The following is a 13,033-nucleotide window of genomic DNA, read 5'->3' on the forward strand; positions in this document are numbered from 1 at the left end:
AGATCGCAGCTCTCTGGTGCACATTACAGCACCATTAAGCTCAGGGGCCTGTGCCTAGGGGTGCCGAGCAATTGGGGGGCCCCCAGAAAAATGGACTCCGCCACACACCAACCTGCTCCCCCTCCCAGCACTCCTGCTGAGGAGCAGGGGAAGCTCCCCACATCCTGACCCCACTCCCCAGCAGGAGAACTGGTGTGGAGGGGACTGCAGGCAGGAGGAGTGGGGAGGGGCCCCGCACTTGCTCTGGCCCAGGCCCACACAAACCCCTAATCTGCCTCTCCCTAAGATAGCTACCAATGTCTCAAACAAAACATTCCAAACGTTTTAGGAAGCCTTTTTAAAAATAATCAGGTCCCTTCCAGTCCTAATGTTCTCACACAGAAAACAAACAAACAAAACCCCACCACAACCCCCCATTAACTGCACAAAGATTGAAAAGGTGTGAATTATTCATACCAAATAATTTATTGTATGAATTTAGCTATTATCTGTACATCAGTGCTCTAGGTAGTGGTAAGGAAGAAGGAAGGGGGAAGATCCACTACCAATAGTTCCTCTAGGCTTGCCCAACTCTGCACTCTCGTGTGCAGGCAAGTCTCTATGGAGCTAAGCTCTGAACTATATGCATGGCCTTCCCAAATCCTACCCCTCCTTCTGAGAGGTTTTGTTTCCAGTAAGGACCAAGTCCAGAAATGCCACAAGAGTGGCTGTTCTTAGCAGGACTGGAATCAGCTCTTTTCTATGGTGACATACTGGCTCTATTGAAGTCAATGGGAGTTTTGCCATTGATTTTAGCATATCACCCATGGTATTTCTGTCCACCCACCATACTGCACCTTGAATATGTTTGATTGCGTCAAATCAAGATTTTGGAAGGGGTAAGCAGGTTAATGAGCCTCCACTGACTCAGGCAGACAACGTAAAGCTAGAAGAGCCAATTACTACTGACAGTGGGAAACCTCCAAATTTAGATTAGCATCTAAAGTGCTTCATAGCAATCAGAGTTGTAACACCTACTAGGACATCCATGGGATGGTGAGACAATACTGTGGAGCCCTGCAGCTTTTATAACACGGGTCCTGCCCCCACAAACCTATGATCCTCTTCTCAACATATCTCCAGGAAAAAGGGCTTCCTTGGGGAGCAAGAGAAGGGGGTGGGAAAATTTCCTTCCCTTCCATGCTGGCTAAGGCAATCATGCCTCTGCCTTCGTTTATCAGCAGCTAACCTACCTGCTACAATTTTACAAACTCTTGGATTTATTTTACTACGAAAAAGATGTTCCATTTTTCTACACAGTGAGTCAACAGTTTCAAATGAGAAGTAGGTCCATTCTGTGTCTTCAAAAACATTACATTTAAAAGTTCCTTTGGAACAAACAGGCATGCTGAAGTAGTGCAGCACAAGGCAGGAAGAAAAAGGGTTCAAATTAACAGCAAATACTGAGTATATTACACAAAACCTTTTCATTCTCCAGAGAAAATACCCCCTTTTAAAGAACAGTGCATTATATTGATCGATAGAGAACTGGAAATACTACAGTAATAAGAAACAATGTAAAACTTATCATAACATGAACAGACAGGAAATTGGGACTCTTGTGAATTGGCTAAGGACAACAAACATTATTATTAAACTGGCAGACAAGGGGATCCATTGTAGTTATGAATTACAGTGATTATTTTAGGGAAATACTGTAGCATAGAAACAAAAGTATCAAAAGCTTCTTTATATTATTAGCCTCCTGCTTTCCAATACAAGAGTGGAAAAGACACTCATTTTTATCTCATCCATGTTTGGGCCATATGGTAAGATGACTAGCTTGAAAGATTTTATAAATCCTTCACTAAACCCCAACAGATACTTTGTAGCATCTAAGGCTAAAACATATATAGGTTGGGGTAACAAAATAAAGTAAAAATAACTTGTTAGTAAATAACTATTTAAGGGCACCGTTTATTTTCTGAATAAACCCTTTTTCAATGGAAACTCCTTGCCTGAGTAAGAGCTGCAGGATTTAAGTCCTCCAATAACAGGAAAAATGTAAAGATCACACATAGAATATAAAAAAATTGGCCTTAACTAAATACACTCAGGAGCCTTGAATAACTGATATTGGCATGTCTTACATTGTCCATGCTTCTTACTTTTTCCCTTAATTTAGGCTGGTTTGTCTTGCTCTTCCTACTAGTTATCCCTCCTAGTCCTCTACCGGAAAGGTAGGAATACATCTTTACTGTGTGTATTTTTAGTAAAAGACATGGACAGGTCACGGGCAATAAACAACAATTCACGGCCCATGACCTGTCCATGACCTTTACTATAAAACCCCCTGACTAAAACTAAGCATCTCCTGGGGCCTGGGACACCGCTGCTCTGGGAAACCCCAGGGGCCGACAGCTGACCCCTGCTTTGGCAGTGGGAGCTGACTGCCCCCTCCCCGCCTGCTGCCCCAAGGCCCCTGGGGACTGCTGCTCTGACAGAATCATAGAATCATAGAATATCAGGGTTGGAAGGGACCCCAGAAGGTCATCTAGTCCAACCCTCTGCTCGAAGCAGGACCAATTCCCAGTTAAATCATCCCAGCCAGGGCTTTGTCAAGCCTGACCTTAAAAACCTCTAACGAAGGAGATTCTACCACCTCCCTAGGTAACGCATTCCAGTGTTTCACCACCCTCTTAGTGAAAAAGTTTTTCCTAATATCCAATCTAAACCTCCCCCACTGCAACTTGAGACCATTACTCCTCGTTCTGTCATCTGCTACCATTGAGAACAGTCTAGAGCCATCCTCTTTGGAACCCCCTTTCAGGTAGTTGAAAGCAGCTATCAAATCCCCCCTCATTCTTCTCTTCTGCAGGCTAAACAATCCCAGCTCCCTCAGCCTCTCCTCATAACTCATGTGTTCCAGACCCCTAATCATTTTTGTTGCCCTTCGCTGGACTCTCTCCAATTTATCCACATCCTTCTTGTAGTGTGGAGCCCAAAACTGGACACAGTACTCCAGATGAGGCCTCACCAATGTCGAATAGAGGGGAACGATCACGTCCCTCGATCTGCTCGCTATGCCCCTACTTATACATCCCAAAATGCCATTGGCCTTCTTGGCAACAAGGGCACACTGCTGACTCATATCCAGCTTCTCGTCCACTGTCACCCCTAGGTCCTTTTCCGCAGAACTGCTGCCTAGCCATTCGGTCCCTAGTCTGTAGCTGTGCATTGGGTTCTTCCGTCCTAAGTGCAGGACCCTGCACTTATCCTTATTGAACCTCATCAGATTTCTTTTGGCCCAATCCTCCAATTTGTCTAGGTCCTTCTGTATCCTATCCCTGCCCTCCAGCGTATCTACCACTCCTCCCAGTTTAGTATCATCCGCAAATTTGCTGAGAGTGCAATCCACACCATCCTCCAGATCATTTATGAAGATATTGAACAAAACTGGTGGCCCCTGGGACTGCTGTTGCTCCACTGGCCCCTGGAGCCAACAGCTCCAGACGCTGCTCGGGCAGCCAGGGGGCCACCCCAGCAGCTGCTCAAGTGGCCGGCTACAGGGCCCACCTCAGCAACTAGCCCCTGGGCAAACTGTTCAGATGGCCCTGGGATCAGACGCACCGGCAGCTGCGGAAGTCACGGAGATCTTGGAAAGTCACAGAATCCATTACTTTCATGACCTCCATGACAGATTCGCAGTCTTATGTATAAGTGATTTTTAATACCATTACTACTGTTACTTCAGGAAAATGGCCACTCTTGCTATCACTTGTAGGACAGATGCATGTGGAAGCTCCATTGCATTCTTCCTCCCCCAAAACACAATCCATTTATGACACCTTTTAAGCTATAAATCAAACCAATATGCCTCAAATATCTCTCTCCCGCTGACTTCTCTCTATCAGTGTAAATACCATAGATTCATAGACTGTCATCCTCATGCCTTATAATGTCATCCTTACAATCTCTCAGGTCTGTAGACCTTCATTCCACCACAGACTGAAACAGACCAGCCTAATTTCACTTTGTAAAATGTGTGAAATTTGGTTACCCCCCCCAGATTTTAAAGATTTCAATTATTTATAACACAGATAAAAAATAAGATGAAGTGAGCTGTAGCTCACGAAAGCTTATGCTCAAATAAATTGGTTAGTCTCTAAGCTGCCACAAGTACGCCTTTTCTTTTTGCGAATACAGACTAACACGGCTGTTACTCTGAAACCTTTTTAAAACCTTATTACAGTTCTCATTATAATGAAATGGGTCATTCCATACCAGCAGTTTTAAAGCAGGACTCCACTGAATGGGGTCTTCTGCTTATAAACTGAATGATACAGTTCACAGGTAAATATGTATGTGAATGTATGTAATGCATTCGGTATTTGACAGATGGTCTTTCGGCATCTTAACATATCCAGCAGTTTAGTAGGTGAGCAATTTCAAAGTGAAATGCTGGTAAAAAAAACAAACACTCAAATATATGGAAGAATATGCAGGGGAGTACATGCTCAATAATGCCAAGCAGTAATAATTTTTAATCTGATAGCATCCCTTTTATATGCAGCTCCAGAATGTCCACAGTATATCCATAAAACAATGATACAACTGTTCTTTGAAACAATAATCTACAAGAGCATCAATTTTTCACAATAATTAGTAATTATGGGCCACAGCTCAAGGACTGATTTTGTTCCTTTATTTGTGGGGATTAATAGTTGTGTGTGTCTGAAATCAGACTGCTACTCTCAGTTTGAAAGGGATGTTAAGAGTGCACATTCTATTTTAATAAGGTCTAAATGCATGTCTTGCAAGCAACAAACAGGATGTGCTGTTTCCATAGAAACAGAAGCTGGTATTATTAAAAAGGGATAAGCCACTCTGTGGCTGGTTCCCCTTAGACACAGTATCATCAACATATATGATCATTTGGATTTTTATTTTTAAAATTGAAAATTAAATCCAAGCCTATTTCCACCTGACTTGATTTTGGAAGCTACTGCTTCTCATTGTCCTGAAGGAAACTCATATGCAAAGAATTAGGGCCCAATCCTGCCTGTAGTTATTCAGGCAAAATTCCCACTGGAAACCTGATGGTTTTGCCTGAATAAGGACTGCAAGATTGGCCTCTCTCTAAAAAAAAAACAAAAAAAAAAACGCACTAGACAAATAGCATCAGAAATGGGGAATAATATTTCAGAAAGTTACTGCTCAGACATTACAATTATGAATATATATATCCTGTGATTGGTATGTAATAGATACAATGCTTTCTAGTGCCGGAGGATAAATAATTTTAAATATAATGATGTTCAAGATAAAAAGAGGGTTTTTTTTTCTTTTTCTTCTGTAATATTATGTCAATAAGACTAAATTCAGTCTTGTCAGCGTCTCATTTTTTCAGTGCTTAAAGAGTAAATGGCAAAGCAGAGGAGTGGTGAGAAAGAGTATCCAGACCTTTCTGCCATTACCATGCTAAATTAGAAGCTGATAATCCAGCTCAACACATCACCAGTGCACAATATTGCTCTATGGAAAGAGAAGTAAGAGGACTACATAATAAATAGGGGTTTAAGCCGAGTGTGTGCTATGCTCTTCCCCAAATTTTATTTTATTTCTAGGGCATAAGGATAACACTGTCATTTCTCCAAGTCTTCTACAAGCAGCCCGTGCTTTCAATTCCATGTTTATATATAATGGAGGCCATATGGGGCACTCTATATTCATTTCTATTACAGTTACTACGGGGATGTATAGTGCTAGCTGCAACTCATTAGGGAACCACTAAAGACAATGACTTGCATATTGTACATGGATCTCACCTGCACATTGCTGAGTATGGGTGGCCAAATACTGCCACTGCAAATACACATACTGAAGCAGCAACCCACAGCAAGTTTTGTATCTCCATGCATGCCATTTCTCTTCATATCAAAACCATTTGTCATGATTCGGCAGCACAATATTGAAAACAGTTCTCACTTTGAGGCAACTCTTTCATGCACTAGTGGCCTTCTTTGTTTCCCCCTTTTCTGATAGGCCTAAGTCACATTTGGATGTAAAATACCTTTAGGGCCATGTGTGTTGGCAGCACCCTATCATCACATTGGTTATATTGGAGCGATTTCATATTTTAAAGTAGCTTCAGAAAGGTGTTCTTCCATGTGCAATCATAGTGTGTGCATTTAGAATGGAAATTTGTATTCAAGTATATTCAATGTAGAATATTGAAGTATATTCAGTGTAGAACCTGGACACTGTTGTATGCTGGTATGTGTCCTGTGTGTATTTCACCATCAATTCTAAGAAATATGCATCCAGTTATTTTTAGGACACTCATAGCATTCGTTCTATTCCAAACCACTTTGATTGCTATAGGGCTTAGAAGGCGTGTGGTGGGGATGTTCATCAGAAACATCTGTCTCAAAGTTTGATATTATTTATTGGTGGAAAGAATAGCAAGATTTTACTGGTCAGGACAGTTTTAATTTGTGATAGATATTTCCATAGCTGACTTTCTCTTACTAGAGGTTATCAGAAAATATACCCTTATTTTCTTATGCCACTGCTTACTGTTTTCTTGTCAAAAGTAGAGCTGGTTGAAAGTTTTCCAAATAATGGTTTTCTATTGGAAAATGTCAGTTATCAAAATCAAAACTTTCTGCAGGAACATGTTAATGCAGACTGTCACGGAGTCCCTGGGTGATGCTCTGGAACTGCTCCCCATGAAGCCAGTCAGGATTCTGGGGAAGTCTCCTTTCTGTGAGCAGCCTATCTTCAGGACACAAAGCTCACACAGCTTCCACCTTCCTGGGTCTGACCTCGGAGCATTCAGCATCCTCTGCCCCTCCGTGTGCTTCCCACAGCGAGCCCGCTCAGGCGGGGCTCCTGGGGAAGCTAGAGGGTCCTGCACCCCAACTTCGCAGTCAGACGTGACTCTCAGCCAGCCAGTAAAACAGAGGTTTATTAGACGACAGGAACATGGTCTAAAACAGAGCTTGTAGGTGCAGAGAACTGGACCCCTCAGCTGGGTCTATTTTGGGGGCAGTGAGCCAGACAACCATGTCTGCCCTTCACTCCATGTCTCCATCCAGCCCCAAACTGAAAACTCCCTCCAGTCCCTCCTCCTCTGGGCTTTGTCCCTTTCCCGGGCCAGGAGGTCACCTGATTCCTTTGCATTTCAATAAGGTATGGTAGGAGTCTCACATACTGCTATACACTGGCTGAGTGGATATCTTTTTGTACTAGTTTTCCCTACCCATTTTTGATGTCACTAACCTCCACTGATAGTGGAGTTTAAGTAACCAAATAGAATATAAATCAGATTCATTCTGCAAAAGAAGCAAGCAAAACAAGCAAGCAGTGACAGGTAGGCCCCAACAAGATCAGGAACAACCTACAAGTTCAGATGTTTAATATAAACCTCTAGGGTCTGCCAAAGCAAGCCTGAAATCTCACAGTAATAGACTCTCATTTTATTTCTGCTTTCTGTCCCAGCCAGAAAAATGAAATCTAAGGAGAGAAAAGTTAAATGTTTTTCAAACTTTAACACATATTTGGTTTGAGTTTGGGGCAAAAGTTTGTAAGGAATCCACATTGGTATGTAGATCCCTAAAAACAACATGCAAGGATTTCAAAGCTGGTAAGTAGAGGGGTGTGTGCGTGCATGGAATACATAAAGTTACTCATCTCTTCTTGCGCTGTTGCTATAAGAGTTTAGGTTACTTTACTGTCAAGGAAATTAACTATACATTTTCTTAATTGTCTGCCTAGTTTGTCAGAACATTCAGCCGTGGCTGCTTAGAGAGCTGCCCAGTAAAGGAAGATTAATCTCTCAAGGAGTCACCTTATATTAAAAGCAATATGATACGCTGGAAAGGGACCTCTGGAGATTTTTTCAAAGTGTTAATTAGAGCTACTGTGGAAGAATATGTTTTGAAGGCTGGGTTTTTAAAATGTGAAATTTTGGAAAAGATTTCAACTCAAAGGCAATTGTGCAGACAATTTAACTGTTCAAAGAATGTAAAACAGCTTTTGCTTTGCTCTTTATGTCCCACCTCTGGAGAATGACCGAGCCAGTCTCAGTCTCCACTCCTCAAGCTTCTCATCCCAGTCCCCTTGCACAGGCCATTCCCAGCCCCTCCCCACAACTACTTGTTCCCAGTGTTCTTGCTCAGCCACTCCCAGCTCTCCCCTGACATCCTGGCTCCTCATCAAATCCAGCTCCACTCCTCACCCCACTTTTTCCCCCCACCCTACTCTAGTTCTTGATCCCAGTGTCGTTGACTAGCAAATTACAGTCTCTTTCCTCTCTTCCCTGGCTCCACATCCATTTTCAGCCTCCCACTCCTACTAGCTCCTAGTCCTGTCCCCCTGCTCCATTTGCCTTTCTGGCTCTCAGTCCCAGTCTACTTGCCCAGCCAGTCCCAGTCTCTTCCCCACTCCAACTTCCAGTCCAATTTTTCCTCTCCCTCTTGCTAGCCTCCAGCCCCAATTTCCACCACAACCAACCCTCATCCCCAGGCTCCTTGTCCCAAGCCACCCCACTTGGCACATCCCACCCTAGCAGGTCCAGCTATTGTCCCCTTGGCATTACAATCAGATAGCTTTCTCCTGCAGGCTACCTGGGCCCTATGTGTGTGTGGCTGTGGGGTGTCACTGAGATCATAGAAGAGACTGGTCCCCCTGCTTTCAGTTCAGGTGCCTGGCCCCAGACCTGACTGGGCCCATAGCAGCTCAGAATTACCAGAAAAGTCCAGCTCAACCCTGCACTGCAGCATGCTGAGAGTAGAAGGGATCTTTGCGGCATTTAGTTGCTAAAACCTAAGGAGTCTCTACTGAACATGAGCAAACCATGATTTTTAAAGGTTTATAACATGGCCAAATTTGGGCAGATTTTCATGGGAGCAGCAAAGAGCACGTCCCTGACACCGGACACATCTACAATGGAATAAGAGACCCATGGCACAGCCACGGCTAGCCCAGGCTCACAGCCCAAGTTGTGTTGACATTTGGGCTCAGGCTGCAGCCCAAGCCTAAACATCTACATCGCTCGAGCCTTCCGAGTCCAAGTCAGCTGACCTGGGCCAGACGCGGGTGTTTAATAGCTGTGTAGATGTACCCACAAAGGCCAACTCCCCTGCCAAATTTCAAGTCCCTGCTTCAAAGCATGAAGATGCCAGAACTTTTCAAAGAAAAGGTCATCAGAACTGACTTACATGGACAAAACAACATTTTCTCCTAGCTTCCTTCTCAGAAACAGCTGAGCCATTCTGGCTGAAATTTTCCAAAAATATTCAGCTTGAGATAGACACCAATGTGGAAGATTCCAGCCCAAAGAGTCTGGCAAAGTTATAAGCAACCAAAAAACTGGGTCTTATAACAGGAAGTGTCATGGACCCTAGTAGGCAGTGCAACCAGCCATACCTATAATGACTTATAAAATATCAATTAGTGAATGATATAAATAATCATGATGATAATGATATAAAATATCAATTAGTGAATAAATCACACATTGTAATGCATTCTATGCTATATCTGAAAAAATTACAATAATTGTTTAGTTTGCTTTTGGTTATCAAAATAGCGGTATAGCCAATTCTTGTGATTTTATTATGTCTCATAATTTGGGGGGTTTTCTTAAAGCCCCAGCCCCTAGAAGAATGTGATTAGGTGAGAACCGCAGCATTCACTGAGAAAAAAAAATGTTTCTAGCACTCATGGCTGTGGAGAAAAGCTTGAAAATGTGACCAAAGTGGATTGTAAAGATTCAAAAACCAGAAGGCAAATTTAAAAAGTACCTACCATTTATTTTTTAAAATCTCAGTACTTGTAAGCCAGTCTCATGGTGTAGGGGGTCTGACTCATGACTTTTGAATGCAGGGGTTGGCAATATTCAAATACTACCACACGAGAAGAGCAACTGCTGAATGCAAGAGGACTGATTCTCCAGTCACATAGTCTGATGTAAACCTGGAGTAGCTGTACTGAAATAAATAGAATTACAGCTGTGGAGGAGAAGGAGAAAAAAGGGTCCCAAGTAAATTCTCACAAGTGCTGATTAGAATTCCATGATGATTTGGACACAAAAATTGGTGTGTCAAAACTCCACCTCAAAGTAACATTGAAGTTTGAACCCTTCTGTAATAATCATTATATAGCACCAGTCTGTTTGTATAGTGGGTTGTGAGTTTGAAAAACTGAAGTATTGGAAAAATGTTTTCAAAAGGAACAAGTCAGAATTAAAATGAGAAGTGAAACTTGGCTATCAGAATGAAGATAGCAGGCCAGAGCCTCATGTAGTATAATTCAGCGTACTTCTATTGACCTCAGTGAGGCTATACTGTTCTATACCAATGGAGAAAATGGAACATCACATTTCAAGAGACATTTGTCATAAAAAAAAAAACTAATTTATTTGCGACAATATATTTTGTACCACTGAGCTAAACTGGAAATCATAATGATGAAACAATAAGTTGCATTCCTTGCATAAAGAAGTGACGTTGAAGACACCATGGAGATGGCTGTGTCTGAATCAGATTAACTGGGCAACAAGGTTGACATCATTAGCAGAGCAGGTGGTCATGGAACAATATGGGAAGAGATGGGACTTATTAAATTAACAAGTGTTTTTTTTCATGATTTGAGTGGTTGGGGAGGGTTTTGTATAAGGCTTTAAGTCTTTGTTGGGAACATTAACACAAACATTTCTGTTGTGTGTTTGGAAGGTTTTCGAACATCAGAGAAAGTACTGAGTGGGTGGGGGAATAAGACAACCATCACATAATAAGATGGAAACACATTTGTGATCACTTTTCCAGGCACTAGTACTTCTGGCTGAAAATGGTAAAAACATTAATTCCCGACCGCTTTTCAGAAAATAAGTCAGCTCTAATAAGAACGGTGCAAAAAGCGGATACAAAGGTGACCACAAACAAGGACTTATAGCTGTGTCTCTGAAACTCACCCTCCACCCCCCAGGTTTCAGAACCCAAGCTCCAGCCGAAGCAACAACTTCAAAGTGCTGTCTACACAGCTATTTTTTTAGAGCACTAGCCCGAGCCCCGCAAACCCAAGTCTGTTGACCCAGGCGAGTCTGAGAGATCTGTAGACATACCCTAATGCTCTTCATATCATTTTCTGGTCAGATTCCCGACGTGGACAAGGAGAGAGAGTCTTGTTCAAGTGAAAGTGATTAAATTACAACACCTTGTTACTCAGCAAAACCATGTGTTTACAGGTATATCTGCTGATTTCTTTGACAACCCCTTTCTCCTCCACACATGCACTTGTGACAATTTGCATTGCTAAAAGGAATGGAGTTCATAAATCTATGGGAGAGTAAATAAGACACTATTTCCCCCCCCCATGAACAAACTTTTAACTAAGTTCCAGCCACAGAATCTTTATTACTGGTTCTGCCATTGCCATAAAGATCCTAGCTTGACTAAGATTCAGGGTTAAGTTTGCAGGGCTGGCAATTATAAAGACAAGGTTTATTGCACAGTGAGTAAATTTGAAATGGAGTTAGTGAGTCACAGCCAACATATAACCCCTTTTCCTTTGTGTCCTATTTACAGCCACCTTTCAGAGTGTAACTGCACTTTACCACCACTACACAGTGCTGTGATGCAGATTCTAGCCAATGCATAATAATAGCAGGTCCAATTTGGATATTTTTGATCAGTTAGACTAATAGACTGAAGTCAACAAGGTTCCTCCCTAGCTGCAAATATCTCACAAGAGCCTTGCAACGTACCAGGTGTGACCCTTGCTGGGGATACCCAGTGCAGTGAGGCACCTCGCGCCCATCTGTCCTTAGCATAAGGAAGTCTGTCTGTGCCTGCCATGTGCAACTCCTTGGCACCACCAGCCATGGGCACCACAAGCACTTCCCCTCTCAGCCTGCGCAGGCTCCACTGTCCCTCTGTAGGTTAGCAATAGGCACACCCTACCCCTGAGCTTCTCCCTGGAAGGCCCAGCCCATGTTGCACTGGAACTCAGAATTCACAGATTTGATATTCTCAAAGGAATAATACACACCAGCTAATCAGTTTCACCTCAGGATCACTGCTCTCTGCTCAGCACAAAGCACTTAGAGAAATTAACTTGCCTTCACTATAAATGTAACAAAGAACAGAAATTCAAGAAGCAACAAGTAGAATGGAAACAAATGGTTATATATAAAATAGAATCATCACACACTAAACATAACTAACAAGACATTTTCCTTTCTCATAAAGGTTAGGTCACCCAAAGTTTCTCTCCCAGCGTTAAACAGCCACACTGGCTGTGATCCTTCATTCGTAAGACAAACCAGCTGGCAGTTTGTTCCCTAGGTGAAGGATAACTAGGTATCTAGATAACTACCTCTGCACCCCGAGATATTGTTCCAGGTGGTTAAACTCCTCATGAGAGGTGGTTAAACTTCTCATGCCTGAAAGAAACTTGTCACCTTTTGGTGACCAGCCCCAACTCATAGACCTTTAGATCATAATTTTCAATATTACATCTCTTCATCTTTACATATTAACCGTACACATACGTGTCACATAATTATGCTAATCGGTGTGACACTGGCTTTCAGTAGAGACCTTATGTGACATCCTTTGACTAACTAACTACTATCTAGAGAACAGATCCAGGGGATCCCAGTAACCTCATGCACCCTGGTGCCCTCTGCCAGTTGGCACCAAGAGATTCCTGGGTCACACCAAATCAACTCCATTAACAGTCACTCATTCTCAAAGGAGGATAACCAGAGTTTCTTTTAGAGATTGCAAAAGAGATTAGGACTGCTGGGGTGTGGTATGGAAAACAAATAAAATTCTTAGGAATGGATCTATACACTAAGTGGGAGAAGTTTTCTCCCAAATAGCCTTGCTTTGTACAGAAACACTAAAGAAAACTGATACGAGTTGCAGAGAATGAAGTGAAAGGGTGGAGGTGAAAGTCACAGCCCAAAGGGAGCAAGAAGAATGATGTTTCTTCTCCTCCCCTTCCAAACTCTGTATGGAAATACTGATGCTATGGTGACAAGTTC

This window comes from Lepidochelys kempii, chromosome 3, assembly GCF_965140285.1.
Source record: "Lepidochelys kempii isolate rLepKem1 chromosome 3, rLepKem1.hap1, whole genome shotgun sequence".
Classification (NCBI taxonomy): Eukaryota; Metazoa; Chordata; order Testudines; family Cheloniidae; genus Lepidochelys; species Lepidochelys kempii.